At 34.0% G+C, this 19,098-nt stretch overlaps 1 long non-coding RNA gene across 1 annotated transcript in view; it reads right to left on the bottom strand.

Annotated features, from left to right (window-relative positions):
• The window catches only part of LOC145670579 (uncharacterized), a 49,787-nt gene extending 31,302 nt beyond the window's left edge, over positions 1-18,485 (bottom strand). Inside the window, exon 1 of the long non-coding RNA XR_014128345.1 lies at positions 17,810-18,485. This is a non-coding gene — a long non-coding RNA (uncharacterized LOC145670579). The remainder of the gene's footprint in view (positions 1-17,809) is intronic.
• Between the last annotated feature and the right edge of the window lie 613 nt (positions 18,486-19,098).

The raw sequence follows: 19,098 nt of genomic DNA, 5'->3' as shown, positions 1-19,098 counted from the left end.
AATACTCGATATCGTAGCGAAATGTATATGTTTTTGATGGAGTGTATAAAAAACATAGAGTGAAAGCAATGAAAATAAAGCAAGGAAAAATACAATGCGATGTAAGTTACATTGAGCTTTTCGAGATATCACTCAATGTATCACTTTCCTTGTAAGATGGCCTTGAGGGCGTAATCAGTAACAACATGAGCGTTCTCAGATAGATTTCCACTGAAGACATATGGTTTATTTTCTTTACAAGTGTTGAAATTTGTTTTTTATTATCCAGTCATACGAAAAAAGGAAATTGTGTAGAGATTCATTTCGCTTCAGTTATCACATTATCGCGAAGAAATATAATTTCTTGGAGTTCAAACCGTGGACAATAGGTTAGTGGATAACTTTTTTGTGTCTTTCTATAAACAATGTCCAGGGTGTTGTCGTCGCCAAAGCTCTACACTATAGATCTTAAAGTGGCAGGTTTCTGACGGAAAGAGTCTATTTATTATTATTATTATTATTATTATTATTATTATTATTATTATTATTATTATTATTATTATTATTATTATTATTATTATTATTATTAGAACGAAAAAAGAAGGAAAGCAAAAGCCACGTAGTCGAACATATTGGTAGGAACAGAAGATATACACTTATGTTAGATGCTTTCCACTTTACACATGAAAGTAATAATATTATTACATTTATGGTTTGACCTATACAACTATAATTTTACAACAACAAGAAGTGGAGTATAAATCTTTCTTAGCTGGTAGCAGTAATCATCTTTTCACCCTTCTCCTAGATAGGTTGAGTGGATTTTGATTGTATCGTCCCTTTCAGCAGTGAGACTATATGAAACAGGACTTACTGATTAACGTAGAATTCGAACCACATAAGCTCCTGGAGGGAATCAAACCTGGGTCTTCTTCTAGATATGACATCTTGAATGGGCTCTTTTTTGTGACTGGAGATGTAAGTTAGATCACTATTTGTAATTTCTGTCATTTCTTTAAATGATTTATGAATCTTGCATGTAACGTTCGACCTAATAATAACTTATTGGCGAAATCACGAGTAAAATTTAAAGACAAAGACAGAATGAGTTGGGTAGATACTTGACACAGATCGAACTGACGGAGCCAAATTAATTTTCGTATATCTCTTTAAGAAATAATTCAGTTTCTCTATCTTGCCCATTGTCCCTTGTAGAGTATTCCCCCATTGTTCCTCCTAGAGTATTCGATAAGAAAATACTCTGAAGATCTTGTGGTCCACGGATATTTTTTCACACGCGCCGAACAATTTGTATTTCTTGAGAAAGGGAAAACCCCAAGGAAACCCACGAGACCGGTGTTGTCCACGACAAACTCGCCCGTCGGGACTCTTGGAATCAGAGATGAGTTCTCTATCTCTGAGCCAATGTGCCTCTATGACTATGTCGGCATGGGAAAGAAGTATAGTAGTCACGTCATGTTTGTATGGTGACATTAAATCTTGGTTTAAACACCATTTCAGGTAGTGACATCAGAGAGGCATTTCTTCATGTTGGCAACCAGGTTAGGATATATTGCTGAATTCCCGCAAAAATGGTCAAGCAATTCATCATCGGAGCCTAAAGAAGTTTCTGGTCCCCGTCGCGTCCACGTACTTCCAATTCTTGAACCATAGCACTCCAAAGATGTTCTATGGGATCAGGGTCAGGAGGTGTAGGGGTACAAGTCTATGCAGATCTGTTGAGAAAAAATATCGAATTATTCCGTCCTCTGCCTTGATGCACAAAGAGCACTATTGTAGTGCAAAAAATGAATTCCTCCTGTTCCAGGAAATGTCTTTAAAGGAATGGCATTAGTATGTTCCCTAATAATTAAATATAGAAGCTCTCGTCATCCTTCGAGGAAGAGGCATGAGCTCTCCAGGACCCGCAGCTATCATATAACTCCAAACTTGAGCTGGAATTCGGGCAGAGTACGAAGTTTGAACTACATGCTCCAAGAGATATCGTGTTCTACGTAGACAGTAAAATATTACTCTTCGGAGTTGGTCGGAACACAATATCTTCAAGTCTGACAAGATGGTTAGGTCCCAGTATACTTGGGAATTATTCACATGGAACTCAGTCCATTCCAGACGCCTTGCCTTGTGCTCTTTGTTTAAAATAGTTTTCTTTGCGGGACGTGCTTAGTTGATTCCTCCAAACTTGAGTCGTTGTTTTATCTTTGGTGCGAAGACCCATATTCTACTTATTTATTCTCCAAAAAAGATCATTTGTTGCGCGGCCAATAATTCCATCTCGCTGAGCTGCGTGCAGTTCTACAGAACCCCGATTTCGTTCTATGTTCTTGAATGTCTTACTAGGAGTACGCTACAGAAACTTTCTGCAAAGTGAACTTGGGGAGAATGTATTTTGCATGGTTAGGCCTGTGTCTTTGTATTGCAGAAAAGAAATAAGTAAAGAAATAATATCACGGAATCAATATATTTTTATTTTATTATTTTTATAGTATATGCGCATGGTACTAAGTTGACCTTCATCCGTTGGTTTAGCTTAGCAACAGCAAATTTGGTTGCCTTTAAACATATCATCAAGTATTTTGTTTGTTTACGGTTATGGAGATATGAACCATAAATGCCTCAATGTATTATGGTTGCTTCATTCCATCGAATCGCCTTAGGCACCTATCCAGAATACTTTGTTCAGTCTGTAGTATTATGTTTGACTCTCACTAACCGCATAAATAAATATTATTGAATGTTACGCGTATATGGCAAAAGGAAACATTCACTGCCATTTCATAGCATAACCATATTCAAAACAACATTAAGGCAGATACACCATATTCCACACCTATGAATTAATATTACTGATAGGAATGCTCCCGTAATGCCAAAATTCAGAAATTGCAAAATTCAAGGGAAATATTGATACTAGTGAAGTATAGAGAAAACCTATCAGATTTAAGTTAAACTAAAATACGCATAAAATGCATGAATACATGATAAAATTGTATTATGTTTCTGTAGCTAAGTAGGAAATGTTTTCCTATGTGAGTGATTCAGTTTGGATGAAATTTGATCACAAAGAAACTGGGGTTTGCACATAATATGCAAAATATTGGGTTGTTCGTGGAGTAGAAGAGCTTCGAGTAAAAAAAAAGACAGTGAGTTAAGTACGCTACAGTGATGCCAGAAATGCATTCATATACCATAGAAAACTTAGAAACTAGCCCTAGCCCATGTGGTAAAATCACGGATTGCTATTGAGGGGCCCGTGTTCAAATCTCATTGTGGTCCTTTATTATATGTTTTTATAGTCGTTAGTCAACTACTACCTATCATTTTTTAACTTTTGCTCGTAATGTTCCTGTTTTCTTGAGTAAAAAAGTCGTGACACATATCCTTTCAGTCATACTGCTTACAAACTGGCACGTTTTCATTAATGTTCATTGAATATAATTGAAAAGAGCTCTAACTAGTGCAAAGTATTCTTGATATATCATGCTGTTCCCAGAACATTCTTGAAATGTATATGTTTTATGAAAGTGTCAATGAAAATCTCATTCAGCTAGCGGTCAATGTAACTTATTGAATGAATAAGTATTTTACAACATATGTAATTATCTAAGTAAAAGAATGTAAAAGGATGTGTCAATAGGTCTTCCAAACCCTAACCGTTTTACGCTTAAGAATGAAAACACTCCAAATAACATCTTAAACGTGACCACTTCGACACATTTTTTTAAAAACGAAAACACTCTCGAGAGTTGAATACTGGGTCTCTAAGTGGCAGTCTAAACGTCTATTAAGTTGCCCCTTTCAAATTTCGGCTCAAAACCAAAACTAGGCGTTTCTAATCATTGGCTATTGATTCTTTCCACAAGAAAAAAACATAAATAGAAGCTTTGCTTTGTATATACTTAAACAAAAACAAAATATTTGCTGAGCAAAACAATATATTAACACTTAAAAACTACATCGTGAAACAGTTTCGCCAACTAACACTTTGGCTTTACCAGACACTAAGAGATGTAGGATAAATGTACAATCTTATTTACAAACAAACGCTGAGACATTTTGCTTCTCATTCGCTCCCGGAAGCAGCCAATTCTCTTCAAGTATTCTGATTTGTATAATTCTATATCGAGGCATTCACACACAAAACTGACTATTTTAGCCCAACTAATCTAAACTAACAGTTAATTAGCATAAATAATTAAGTAATTATATAGATATATAAACACACACATATATATAAATAAATAAAAATATAATTACGTATACACTTATAAATGTATACACATACACACATATACGCACATAAATATACAAACACATATATACAATTACATATACACATATATACACGCACCTATACATAGATAAATAATATTGACTAATAAATACATAAACACATATAAAACAATCAGTATATATAAAATAACCCTAATAAATATGAGAATTCAAACCTTATACTTTAAGCTTTTGTATCAACCTGTTTCATTGTTGGTCGATGATCAGTCCTGAGTTTCAGCTCATTGCTTTAATAACTTCCACTTCTATAAACTGTGCCTCCTTCCATATCCTGACTTTGCTTCTATCTTCTTGGCCTAGAATTTTTACATCGTTCCAATTAACTGCATGTCCCATGTTCCTTACGTGTTTGTAGACCGCATTTTTGCACTTGTTTAACCTAATGTCATCCTTGTGTTTTTTTATAGTTCTCTTAGTTCCTTGCTAGTTTCCCCAATATAACAAACGTCACACTCACTGCACTGAATTTTATAGATCATTCTTCTTTTTCTCCATCAATACCCTTCCTCTTCTCTTCTCTTCTTCCTTCTCTTTTCTCTTATTACTTCGAATAGTCTCTTGCTATCTTTTCTATATGTTGAGATTACTTCCATCTTCTTAAGTATTGTTTTAATGATTTCTGTTTCTTCTCCCAAACTTTCAATCCCCCACTACATTTTTCTCCTTTCTTTTATTACAAATTCACTTTGCTTTGCTTCTCGGCTTCTTCCTTTTCTTTCTTCGTTTTTGTTCTCTCATCTCGTTGTGTACCTTGACCTCTTTCTATCGTATCCATTATTCTCTATCTGCTTATGGAATGACTGTATACTCTGTTTTCCCTTGTCTCCTCCACTGTTTATTTGCGTAATTCTATTTTCCATGTTAATGATGAAATTCCTCTTGGTTGAGTAATCTACATCACTTCTGGCGTGGCAATATTTTCCCGGCGTGCAGCATTTTTGATACGATTCTGTATATACCACTCCTTGTTTCCTCCTTATTCCCATACCAGGAAAACTATAACTTCTTCCTTTTCTACCTCAGGCTTCAATTGTATGCCTTTCTCTGTGTCCTCGATTTCTTTTACAAACTTTTCCAATTGCCCTACAGTTCATTCCAAATCCTTAACCAATCATCAACATGTCTAGCTAAAACACTAACTTGTCAGTTCCATTCATCATTGCTTTCTTCTCCCAGTCCTCCAGTCGTTCATAGTAATTTCAGCTAGCACCGGACTCATTCGGAACCCATACCGAGTCCCTCCTTGATCTTTATTAACTTATCACTTGTAACACAGTAACTGTTATCCCATATAGTCTTGAGGGGCTCCCTTAGATCTTCTCCCCTACAACCATTGATCTTCCTATCCTTCATGAATTCAGCAATAATTTTAACAATGTTAGTCCTTCTTAGACTTAGAAAGATAGCCTTCACGTCACCACTGAACATGATTGTTTTAGCTTTTCTCTGTCCCACTTTCTCCAACCTTCTTTTTAACTTCAATGAGTTTTTCACACTGCTTGATGCCTCCGTAACATTTCCACAACCTCTTTTAACATTTTCACAACCTCCAATGGTTCCAATATATTTCTCCGACAGCATCATACTGGTCTCATTTTTACCTCCTCCTTATGAACTTTTGGATAACCTTTCATTACCGGTATCCTACCTTTTTTATTAAGACCTGTTTGAAAACCTGCTATTGTTAATGATACAAAACTGTTTTCTTTAATTTCCTCACACAAAGAACTTTTACTTATCACTTCGTAAGTATCATCAGATATATCATTCAAGTTTTCTTTGTATCATTGCTTTTGCATCACAACGATGGCGTTACTTTTGTCCGCTTTTTTGAACAGATATGACTTTTCTCTTCTTTATATCCTTCAACACACCGTACGCGTACTTAGATATTTTCCTTTTAGCATCTTTATATTCCTTACCACAATCACCTTAGCCTTTGTTTTTATCTTATCACTTAACTCCTAGTACTGAAGTAGAACTATGGCTTGCTCTACCGAGTATATAACCTACTTAGTGTCCATTCTTTGTCCTTCAAACTTATAGCCCAAACTCAACACTTTCTTCCCATCATCTGACAATGTCAGATCACCTATTACTACCACTTTTTTTATCAATGTATTTCTCCTCCTTTGCATTCTACCCTAACCGCCTTGCTATTTTTTACCAATTATTCCTTCATTTTTTTTTATTAAAATTCGCTTCCCACACTTCCAACTATATCGCCAGTAACTATCAACAAACTATTACTAATGTCAGTACTTAACTTCACTATCTTTTATTCGTTCAAAGCTAAAAATGTTCTCTAATCCTAATTTCATCCTAATTCAGTTCATTTTCTATCTTCTTAGTGAATGTTTAGTACCTGCTTGATTAACACCTCACTCAATTTTTCTCAATCATTAAGCGTTATGGTGTAGCTTGTTCCACCAGGTCTGAGGTAGGCTATCACGACTATATGGGATAACAGTTACTGTATTATAAGTGATAAGTCAGTAAAGATAAAGGAGGTACTAAGCATTGGTTCCAGAATGAGTTCCGTGCCAGCAGAAATAATTATATATGTATTTCTTTAATTATTGTATTTCTTTGATAGTTTAGATTACTTGGGCTAAATGATCAGTTTTGTGTGTGAACGCCTCGGTATAGTATTATTCTATCAGAATATTTATATAGAATTTTCTGCTGCAAGGAGTCAATCATAATCAAGATGTCTCAGCTCTTGTTTGTGTATAAGAATGTACATCGGAGTTTTTCGGATTTTGTGATACATGCTGAAGCAGTTCCACTTTTCGTGGATGCATGCAAACACCTTGCAAATTTCAAAACTCGTGCAACATTGGATGTACATCCGGGAAACTGACAACGTTTTTTTCATAAAGGCTTGAAAAAATGGCTAATGGTTTGTGTTTTGCCTTCGCGTTCTTTCTGATGGGTGACGAGTTGGTGCCCAATTACGTTTCCGTGGGAGTGGGAGTGGGAGATCTTCACCTTCTTCTGTTCGTAAAAAGAGCTTGTGGGTACTTCGTGTAGAAAGAACTCTTCTATTTGGTGCCTAAATAAAGATAATCAACAATGTCTTTTGAAGGTGTTCTTAGCGCTGTTTGAGTAAGTCGATATTCGATCTAGGACGCTTTGAGAAATCGAAGATATACATTATTATCCTTATCATGGGCTTACTCGTTCTTCCATCAATTCTATATATATATATATATATATATATATATATATATATATATATATATATATATATATATATATATATAAAATTATGTCCAGTAAATACTCTTCCTCCATTCTTCCATTGTACCATGTCACAACGCATGGTCGTTTCACCATAATATGTGTTGTGAGTTTTTTTACCACCCACGGCATTCATCCTCTGGTTCAGCACCTTGCTTTGTTCAAAGTAAAGTCACCGGTCCATTATCGAACCTTTTTATAATAGATATCTGGCCATCGGATCGACTGGTTGGAAGTTCCTCTGATCCCTTTTTCATTTCTATGTCATTTTTCAATTTACAATATTCAGGAGTTCGACTTTTATGCATTGTACTTGTAGTCTGCCACTCAGCATCGGGATGCAAAATGTCAAACAGTATATCCTGCGTATTACACTGTTCTGGTACAACGGTGTGGCCCTCGTCACTATCATCATGAGATAAAACCAACTCTGATGTGTCTTCAGACAGAATCACATCTACAAATTTTGCCAGATCTTCACGATCTGAAAGACAAATAATATAAGAATATATATATAAATAAATTGCATTTCTTAAGTATATATATATATATATATATATATATATTTGTGAGATTGCCAGCTAGAATATACTCTTTGCATGATTAACATATGAGAACCCAGGATCACATTACGGAAAATTTGAGCACTTAATTACTTAACCAGAAGAGAGATCAGATTTATTTTCATTAAACTTTTAATATGTTTGGACTATTTGTGGTTAGAATTGCGCATACATTGCCAGCTTTTTGTAAAATGTAACAATTGAGATTTAACCTAAATGTTATTTAATTTTCTGACATCGACAATGGGAAAAATTTGAACTCCAAAATCTTGTTCAGAAGATGAAAGTTACGCGTGTGAAGAAGTCATTTACCTTAGAATACATTGCTTCTCTACTAGTATTTCCTCCCCCTATATAATGAATACAATTGACATGTTACTTCTTGTTCCCGACCAGACCTTAGAACAACCAAATATTATGTCTAATCGGCGTAATGCTCATCTATGAAAATCTGTTCCTAGTATCAACAGTACAAGGGTACAACACATATTAACGCTGAACAAAAAATCATATTTAAAAAATGGTCTCTTCTATGATGTTTCATTTTTAGAACATTTATGCATGTGTATGTTAGTTGGTATAGCTTTTAATAGCAACTTCCTCGAAATCTACAAGCTTAGCTTCTTTAAGAAGTAACTCGCTAAAACCTTTTCTAAATCACAAAATCGCATACATGATAATATATGTATTTTGAGCATCACTGAGTCCTGAAGTCTCCCAGAAGAGGCATATAGGACTTTCTTTCTCTAATTCACGCTACCAATATGATTTACGTATATGAGTCGATGGACTGTAAAAGTAGTATTTCTTGCTAAACATGAACAATCAAAACATTTACATAGGCCTACGTCAACACTGAACAATAATAGAAACAAGGTTACAAGCAATGTAAATAATTTTTCGCTTCCAGAAGCCTTCGCCATATTTGAGTAAACACAAAGGAAATGTAGCTGAGATCTGAACTCTAAACACAAGTCGACATATTGTTTCCAACATATTTAAATCTTTACAGACACGCACCAGTGTTGCGATCTCATTGAGAAAATAGCTAAAGTCATTTTTGCTACTCCTATGTTTATGTCTCCTACAGGAGATGCCGGGACTTCTTTGCTGAAAGTGACGTTAAACTCAAAATCAACTCAACCTATCTAAAAGAAGGGTGAAACAAAATTCATTACTGTTACCAGCTAACAAAGATTTATACTCCATTTCTTGTTGTTGTAAAACAATAGTTGTATATGTCAATCCATAAATGTAATAATGCTATTACGTTTATGTGTAAACCTAAAAAGCATCTGAAATAAAGTGTATCTCTTTTTTTCTGTTCCTATCAATAGCTTCGATTATGTGGCTAATAATAATAATAATAATAATAATAATAATAATAATAATAATAATAATAATAATAATAATAATAATAATAATAATAGGAATAGTAAGAATAAAAATACTAATAATATAGAAGCTGTTTTTGTCAGATACTTGCGACTTTAAGATCTACAGTGTAGAGCTTTGCCGATGAAAACATGCTGAACATTGTTTATAAAAAGACCGAAAAGCGTTATTCGCTAATTTACTGTCCACAGACTGAACTGCAAAAAATGATAATTCTTCGCCATAATGTTATTACCAACGTCAAATGTTGTTTTTCAACCCAATTCCCTTTTCTCGCATTCAAATACTTCTCCTGTAAAGAAAATATAACATAGGTCTTCAGCAGAAATCGACTTGAGGACTCCATGAACTTGAACCTACGTTGTTAGCGATTACGCCACTTGTTAAATCTTGTTTATTGAGAAGCAAGAAACACTTGATACATGAATATATTGATAATTCAAGAAATTTAATCAAAACATTAAAATAAAATGTTTAAAAGAAAAAAAGCTTGACATAATGAACACAGACAATTCATATATACATATGTGTTGCACCAGGCAAGCAAGTAACATTATCATTATTAGTTTTATCATGAATTATATTATCATTAGCTGATGTGACAAAGGTATGTTACAGACTTGTTGTCCTTTTGTTTTATTTTTTATATTACATGCGTGGACAAATACTCAGTAAAAACAGTTTAATAGTTCCCAAACGGTTTCTTTTCCGTACAAAAGAGAGAAGGCTGGTCTGATATTTAAAATGTTGTTAATATAATTCTATATGATACGGCCTATTAGTATGCACAAAAACATAATTGTCTGCATAGTGATACAAGTGACAGAATTGTCTTTAAAGTCGGAAAGTATTGACAATCAGACCACAGAATAAGGTTTGTAACAGTTAACCTAAGAGGTGAAAGACGAAAAATTTTACTAATTAAAATACAAAAATATGTCGAGATGATATGGTACGTTGTAACATGCATGAAACTTATGAGCTAGTGTATCGATGTTTTTGCAGTATGTCCATATATTACTGTTTCCAATACCTATGTTTTAAAGTTTTTCCAATGTTTCGTTTACATTATTGACTATGAAAACCCAGGTGATACATTGTTGGTGGGAAAGAAAAGAAGCGATGATGTTTTTCCATATATGCAGTCCAATTATTGTGTGGGTGCTTTAAGACCACATTAGGTATACTAGGAACCCACAAATGAACATGACGCCAGTAAAGATTGTTTACCGAGCCAGTTTCGATTGGATCTGTTGCTAGCAAGGCGTATATCATATCAACTACGACATCACGTAAATGACGAAATTTGTAGCTGCAAGGAAACTCGTGTACTGGCGCCTGAAGGTCAAAACAGTGGAAACAGACATTGATAACAGCTGCCGTGGTCGAAGTCTGGTGTTCACAGACAAGATTACAACTTCTGTGCATGGGAAGGGAGCGTGCCTGTGTTTCAATGAGTAGAAAACCTATTCCTCTTTTACAGGAGGGGAGGTAGAGTTGATTCTTGGGCACGAGTAAGATTTTGGAATGCCATAAGAAAAACAAAGCTTGGCTGGTTAACTGGTTACCTATTTTAACTAGCACTGGGAAAATCTGGAAATGTGAATTAAAATAGTAAAAAAACAGACGTTTTGAGAAATAAGATTCTAGTAAAAATGTTCATGTTTCGCTATCCATGACTGATAGCTAGACTTCGGATTTTATTTGCTGTAAGATGATAGGAATGTCCTATGGTTTGGTTGATATTATTGAACCATCACACACCAAGGATATTGAAACATTGAACTATGTCATAGTAGTTACTATATGGAGCATATATTCTGGATGAATACATAATATTTTGTTTCCTGTGATTGAGTTGCACTCCAGAAGCCTGCTGATACGAGGTTAGTAAACATTGTACACAATTCATGTCAGCTTTATTTGTAAACAATATTTGGAATAATCAATGTAACTTTATACCGTTATTTTGGAATTTTAGACAGAAACACCAGGAAGTAAACGTTCAGTCGCATACGTAAGTGGGGCAAGGGACAAAATGAATAGTAGACTTGATATTGGATCACCTTGTAAAACACAATTGTTGATGTTTATTGGGTTACTTAAACCACTATTAAATTTATTTTTGTCAATCTATGAGTATAAGTTCCTCGTACAAGAGAAATAAAGGACGACACAATACCATATTTCTCAAGGATTTTGAATAAATATTCATGGTTCATCCTATCAAAAGCTTGAGAGTAATACGTGCTTAAAAAGCAACGGGTAAAGGTGCAGTCGATTCGTGGTATGAAATAAAATCTCTAAGATTTGATAATGCCTTATAGATAGGATTGTTTTAACCAATTCCAAATTGATGTGAACTTAGGTGTTTCTCACTATTAGTCCAGTAAGACAGCGAGTTAAAATTTTTAAACCCTTACACAGAAGGAAAATAGGTCTTAAATCATTAACGCTAGAATTGCGAGAATGTTTAGGTACTAAAATTGTAACACCTGTGCGAAGAGATTCATCTAGAACCTGAGTCTGCCTATATTCATTGAAAGGTTTGTAAGAAATGGTGCGAATATATCGATAAAGTCTATATAGAGTTCTAGAGGTAGAGAATCAATCCCCTTAGATTTTCCACGATGTTCGGAAAGAATGGATAATTTAATCTCATGTATTTTAAATTGACTAGATATATATTCTTGATCCTGTTCCTGTAATACTGTATGCAGAGAGTTGAGAATTTCAGGAGTGTCCCTCCTGGCTTATAACTGTTTAGAATGATTTGTGATACAATGTATTACTTGCCCACCTACATACGAATGGCCTGTAGCATTTTAACCTGAGATGTAAATTTCTGGTTTCCACGCATGAGTTCTTTCTTGATTTATACAACTCTTGGAGTAGGCATATTGATGTGTTTTACTGCAGTCGGCAAACTTTGAATGTGGCGTTTGTGCATGACTAATATGTAGGCATTAATTTCTTGAATTTGACGTCGAAAGTTACTACCTTGAAGTTGTTGTTTCGTATAGTCTCTTAAAAAAAATGATGTAATATTGACACTGAGTACAATATAAAACATTCCTATTTCGACAATGTTGTTGAGTAACTACTTGGAACTTCCCTTTCACTCGCTTTTTCCAGAAATTCATAAGGCATCCTTTGTAATATTAACAATCGTGTAAATGGGCTGCCCATTCTTCGAAAATAAAATGGATGTAGTCAGGCTCCTGTAGGATAGAGGTATTCAAATACCCCAAACCACTTCGTTTCAACAATTTTGAGACGGGTATATCGATGGTCATTGTAACTGCCTGTGATCACTGAACCAGATGGGAATAATTTGTACACCTCGAATTGGCTGAAGAATGGTTTCACTGATATAGAGCCTTTCCTATCGAGAGGGGGGCGATCCAGATATGAAGAATGTATGAACTGGTTCATTAGGATGAAAATGGAGCAACACATTTACTAAGTCATAAGGTGCTATTAGTTGACGTAAAGCAAACGAATCATTAGAATCAGGATAAGCATCGATGGTGAAAGTGTACACTCCGCATCAAAAAAATGGCGACAGTTAACACCAAGCAGTCAGGCTACCCAACATGCACCTTCTTACCACATAATCATGTCAGGTAAAGAGACTCCTTCTCTCTTCTCCTTTCTTCTCTACCATAAAATAATTAGCTAATAACATGAGCGCAATTCTAATTTCAAACTGCACATGTATTAATTTCGATAAAATGAAATAAAACTGAGAAAAAGCAAGATTCATAAGTTGACTTAGGGAGAAACTGAAACACGCACAATAAAAAATGGAAAGTAATGGATTCTATTACACAGAGATTCAAAAATGAGACAAAAAGAGAGAGATAAGAGGAAAGACGAAGAAAAAGAAAAGGTATAAGAGATAAAACTGTGGAATTCAAACGTAGTTAAAAAAATAACCTAACATTATAAGGTTCTTTTTTTCAGAAATGCAACAGTAATATAGATATAACGTTTGTCTTTACATATTATCAGAACTATTCGAATATATAGAGGATGCTTTAAATATTCATTATCTCAGTTTGACAATTTGAAGTCAATTTCAAGTAGAACTGTAAATCTCCGAGACACATCTAGGATGACGTCAAAAGTTAACACATTCTTTGTTTCCGCCTGGTTCGATTGCAAATTCGGTAGTGTTCATTGGACGTACTGATCGAAAATACATTCTAATATACCCAGTAAATAGTGGTGGTCATATTTTACATTTCAGACTACTAATGCAAACCGAATAAAAATAAAACGAAAAGGATGAAAGAAAGAAAGAAAATTGAAGAGTGATATTTTGCTGCTAACTTCTATCAGATATACCATTTATTAAAAGTCCAAACTGTATCGTAATGAAAAGTTACAAATGTTCGAAAGGGACAATTTATGCTCCTCATAGATAAAGAATGCTTCAAATTTCAACGTGAATAAAACAGAATTAAAGGTAGAAAAAAAATCTTGTGTCGAACTAGTATAAATACAATTTTGTTTTCCAAAGAGGATATCATTTTGTAGTCTTTTGCAAAGATTTTTCTGTTCCGAACATACAGCGTTGATTTCATCTCTTCCGTATATAACGAAATTTGCACGGACAGAATGAACACGCTAAGAGCTCAAACTGATCATCGTGTCAGTCGCAGATGTTGGTAAGGCTATATACCACCCAGGGTCTAAGATTAAAATTCGTAGAGACCCGGTAATTCGACTGAGACTCGGTAACAAGAGGATAAGAAGTTTACTTATTCCTTTACGTTTAATCAGTATTTATGTCAGAGGTGACCAGGGCTGGAGATGTTATCCTCAGAGCACGAAAAACACGACGCCGAACTTCTCAGTTAATTAGATTCTCTAGACCAGAAATATCGGGCTCTTGCTCCGTTATCACTTTGGAATAGTAAATGCGTGTGTGCTTGAGAGAGAGAGAGTGTGCGAGAAGTGAAAGATGCAAACACAGAATAGGGAAACTTCTAGAAAGAGAGAGGGGGAACAAACACAAAATATGAAAAATAGTTATCATTGCAGTGTATGATGTAGAATGCATACACTGATTACTCGAAGTATCGCCAGTGATGCCTTGTAAGTTCTCCATCAAAAGATGAATTTCTGTTTGTAGCCATTATTTTATGCGAAAAAATCATAATACCTGATGGGGAATTGAACCAAGGTTTTCCACTTGGAAGTCTAGCAAGATAACACGACATGTCCGATTGCTTTAGCCAAACTTCGTTTTACAAATGGTGTAGTGTTTCTTTCTAAGAACGATAACACGAGAAATGTATACAGCAGATCAATGGTGTATTTGGAATGTGTTGGTCATTCCTTTGCCCTTTACCAACATTCGAAAATCTTTTCTATTATAATACAGGTGTTTGCTTCCACATTCTTATATATTGCTTGTCCAGTATGATAAGTCGATTCTTCAAAATCACTTTGTAAAAAATAAGTTTGGCGTGAACAGGATTTGAATATATGTTAGATAGCTGTAGTATCCATAAGGCCGTTACGTTACTCTTACACTATAATACCACGTGACATTAGAGACAAATATTACTTAGTTAGCGCTGATGTTTGGAACGAATCAAAGTGCACACTGAACTTCATTTATTCGACGGCCTAGAGATAATTTAGTGCACACTAATAAAGAAAAAAACATACAATCGAGGAAAAAATAGAGAAATGAAAGATATTTTACAGTAATTTCGCCGTGCAATTTCAAAAGTACTCAAATAATAATAATAATCATAATAATAATAATAATAATAATAATAATAAATGTTCATTCACAGTATAGTTGTATCTTATTATTATTATCATAATATTATTAGCAGCACTTACAGGCTTCGTTGGGTTAAATTGAGAAAATATAGTAATGTTCCGTTACTCATTCACTGTTTAGTATTACTAAAGAGCTCTTTCATATCGGTCATTTGCGATGAGTTTTATATATCCCCTTTTCACTTTTTGTTGTGAGGCACGGCATATGCAGTGTTATTTTTCATCTCAGCGATCCAGAAAACTATGAATTCGACACTGATATTGGTTAATTCGCTCATTTTTATATATCTCCTCCTAGTCCAAGTTGAGGTGATGAATTTGGATTTAAACAGCATTAGATGTGTCACTGTTAATCTCAGCGACTCCAAAATTATACATTCTCTACTAATACCAGCCATTTTTTGTTCTTTTTTAATATCGTTCCTATCTCTTACGTTACACCGTCAAAGTGATATGACAGAAATCATTCGAGGTTCCAACTTTATCTAGGTAGAAAATTTGATCGAGATTGGTTTGGTGGTTCAAGAGTCATTAAGTTTTATTTATTTTTATATATATCTCCCTGTCCCGTTCCCTTCCCTAAGTTCTCTCGTGAAAGTGAAATGATAAAACCATGTCAAGTCCGAAGCTGAATTATGTTAAAAATTTGATCAAGATTGATCTTTTGTTTCACGAGTTATCAAGTTTTATATATTCTTTTTAACTCCTCCCTCCCTCAACCCTAACATATATCGTCAAAGTAAAAAGATAAATACCATCTTAGGTCAAAACCTCATCTATGTTGAAAATTTAATCGAGATCGATTGGGTGGTTCAAGAGTGATGAAGTCACAAAGATTATATCTTTTGTTTTCATTTTTAATATATATATATATATATATATATATATATATATATATATATATATATATATATATCCTGCCCCTACGTTTCATCTTGTACCCGATATGATAAAAGTTGTCCCAGATCTTAAGGTTATCTCTCTTGAAAGCTTGATAAAGATCGGTCTGGTGGTTGAAGAGATTAAGAGCAACAAACATAGTTACTTTCAATTTTATAATATAGGTTGCAATAATAATAATAATAATAATAATAATAATAATAATAATAATAATAATAATAATTATTATTATTATTATTATTATTATTATTACACTAGCCAACAAATCTTAACTATTTTTCTGCCACATGAGAGAAAACACCTGATCTTAAAGGAACTTTGGCCGCTGAATTCGAATCTGAAATCCGCTTTTATCTATCACGCACAGTTTTCCCGTGACAGAGGAATTTTCGGGAAATTTCCCAAAAAATTTCCCTTTTTCTTCATTTTTGTACCTCTAGCTTGGGTACCCTTAGGCATATCAATATACAAATTATATTCTACGTTAGCTTGATTTATACTTAGTGTAACGCCCCCTTCCGCCTAGCCTCGTCCAATGGAAACCAAATTGAGAGTTTGTAAAATAAATAAATAATATATATATATATATATATATATATATATATATATATATATATATATATAAACTGTCAACCCGGGCTCAGATGACAAAGCCTGGCAGAGAGGGCTTGAGAGAGCGGGGCTGAGCCGTATCGCGAAAACCACTTCGATGCACAGGCAAAAATCACAAATCCAATATTTCTCTTTCAAAAGGCAAAAAGGTAAACACATCAACATAAACAAAGTAAACACCAACACAATGTTCCAGTTCGGAAAAATTAACAATTTTTATTGACAAACGTGGGAGGTGTATATGTGCTAAAACGTTAGGACAGAACATATACACTGCATTCAAACATGAAATAAATAACTATCAAAACAACTATTTTGACTGTCAGTTAATAATCCGACTAATTTCCAATCAACTAACTTTATCTTTGATTTCAATAGCAAATCTTCTTTATAATCTCTTTAATTTGTAAATATATTGTAGTATGAAGCATAAATTAACAATTAATAATCTTACTAAATCTTGAATTTTAGCAAACTACAAATCTCTTGTTCCTTTCTATCAAATATACTACTCAAATCCAATCGCATTCATGAAATCTTAATTAATGAAAATTATACTGAATCAGTCTTTTAACAATATTTTAAAGCTCTGATTAATTATAATTCAAAAATTGATTATTAATTATGTTCTTGTTCATGATAGCAAATCTTAAAGCCCTATTGACAACTTTAGAGAAAAATCGAGAAATATTCGTATTCTGAGAAAAATAATTAATTTCGTATCCGTATAAAAATATAGCAAAATAGCTGCAATGAAAATATATGAATTAAGTATTGGAAATACTGGATCCGGAAATGGTTCTGGTCTCAATCCGAGGTTTCCGTCAAAATAAAGAAAATGAATATCGCCACTTAAATAGAGAGGAATCTTCTTACAAGTGAAATGCAAAGGTCCGCGAGTTTAATCCCTTTTGGAATCAAAACTACACACAACCGCACCAAATCCACACTGTTAACGTGAAACAACTACTTTTTAAATATAAATCAGAGTAGCCACTCACCTATTTTCAGATTGCTTTGGAAATAATAGTGCTTAGGAACCACTACAGACTTCCTTCCTTCAGTGGAAACCTTGGCCTCTTTGACTGGATTAACGCCTAACAATGATAGCAATTCTTTGCTCAGTGCCAGATAGCTTTCTCTTAAAATTACCGTGATTCAAAGTAATTCAAGTAATAAATTACGTCTTTACAGAGTTTTACTATTGGACAATTCTTTCGAATTACTGGCTGAAACGAGGTCAAATCCAGCAATCGCTCTAGACTAATATCAGATTTGCCCAACACTATTAGTTTTCACTCTTTATAATTTTCTTTTTTTTTTAAAAAAAAAAAAAAGAAATATTTCAGAAAGAACGATGTGAGAAAACTGACGTAAAATATACGTTGAATTCACTCTCAGAGCTCGGAAACTAAAGTAATATGAGGGATTTATAATCACTATATATTCACTGCCCACTTTCCCTCTCCGACTCTGTAACTTTCTAACTCCACTAAAATCACCTTTTTGCTTTCCAAATTCTTCCGAAATCACTGAAAACTTATTCCAACTTGTGTAATAGAATATATCACTTAATTCAAAAAGAATGAATAACAATATTAACTTCTCTGGCACGGAACACCGAGTTGCCCACGTAGAAGTATTAAACTACATAGTCTACTGCCACACACAATCCAAGCACAGAACGCGTAACAGCAAACAACTCCACTTCTCCGGAAGACACCAAGATACCAGACAACGTAACCAAGTGTTACGCTGTCAGGTAGATATCGGCAAGTTAAGCCACGCCCCCCAAACGATCGCGCGCAAAGCTCGTTTTTTCTCCAGTTGTCAAGAGTATAAGTATTTACAGTCTATTCCTCCATACATTTTTCTTTTAAATTTTCTTGCACGTTTTCTTTTTTTTAAAAAAAAAAGAAATTTTTTAACAGTGAACTTATTATTTTAACAAATGATAAAACTTAACAATAATAATATAAATAGGAATATCAATGTATAATATATACAATTTTTCTCCTTGTACGCAACCATTCTTCGTTTTCCGAGAACTCGAAAGGATGGTATGGTACATTAGTAAACCCTGTAAGTTTCATCTGAGCCGCATCATTCTTCATTGATAAATAAATGTATTTCTATAAATATATGCTATGTGTACTGTCCATTTTACCATATACAATAGGTGCAGAAAAATCACAAATAACTTCCACGGGAATTACAATATAAGCAAGGTTTATATTTCATTGGATTTGTAATGAAACATACTTTACAATGATGTATACACCATGTCCGC

Source organism: Thermobia domestica, chromosome 14 (genome assembly GCF_964235325.1).
Source record: "Thermobia domestica chromosome 14, izTheDome1.hap1.1, whole genome shotgun sequence".
Taxonomy (NCBI): domain Eukaryota; kingdom Metazoa; phylum Arthropoda; class Insecta; order Zygentoma; family Lepismatidae; genus Thermobia; species Thermobia domestica.
The sequence above is the reverse complement of the archived record's forward strand: the minus strand, read 5'-3'. Positions and strand labels throughout refer to the sequence as shown.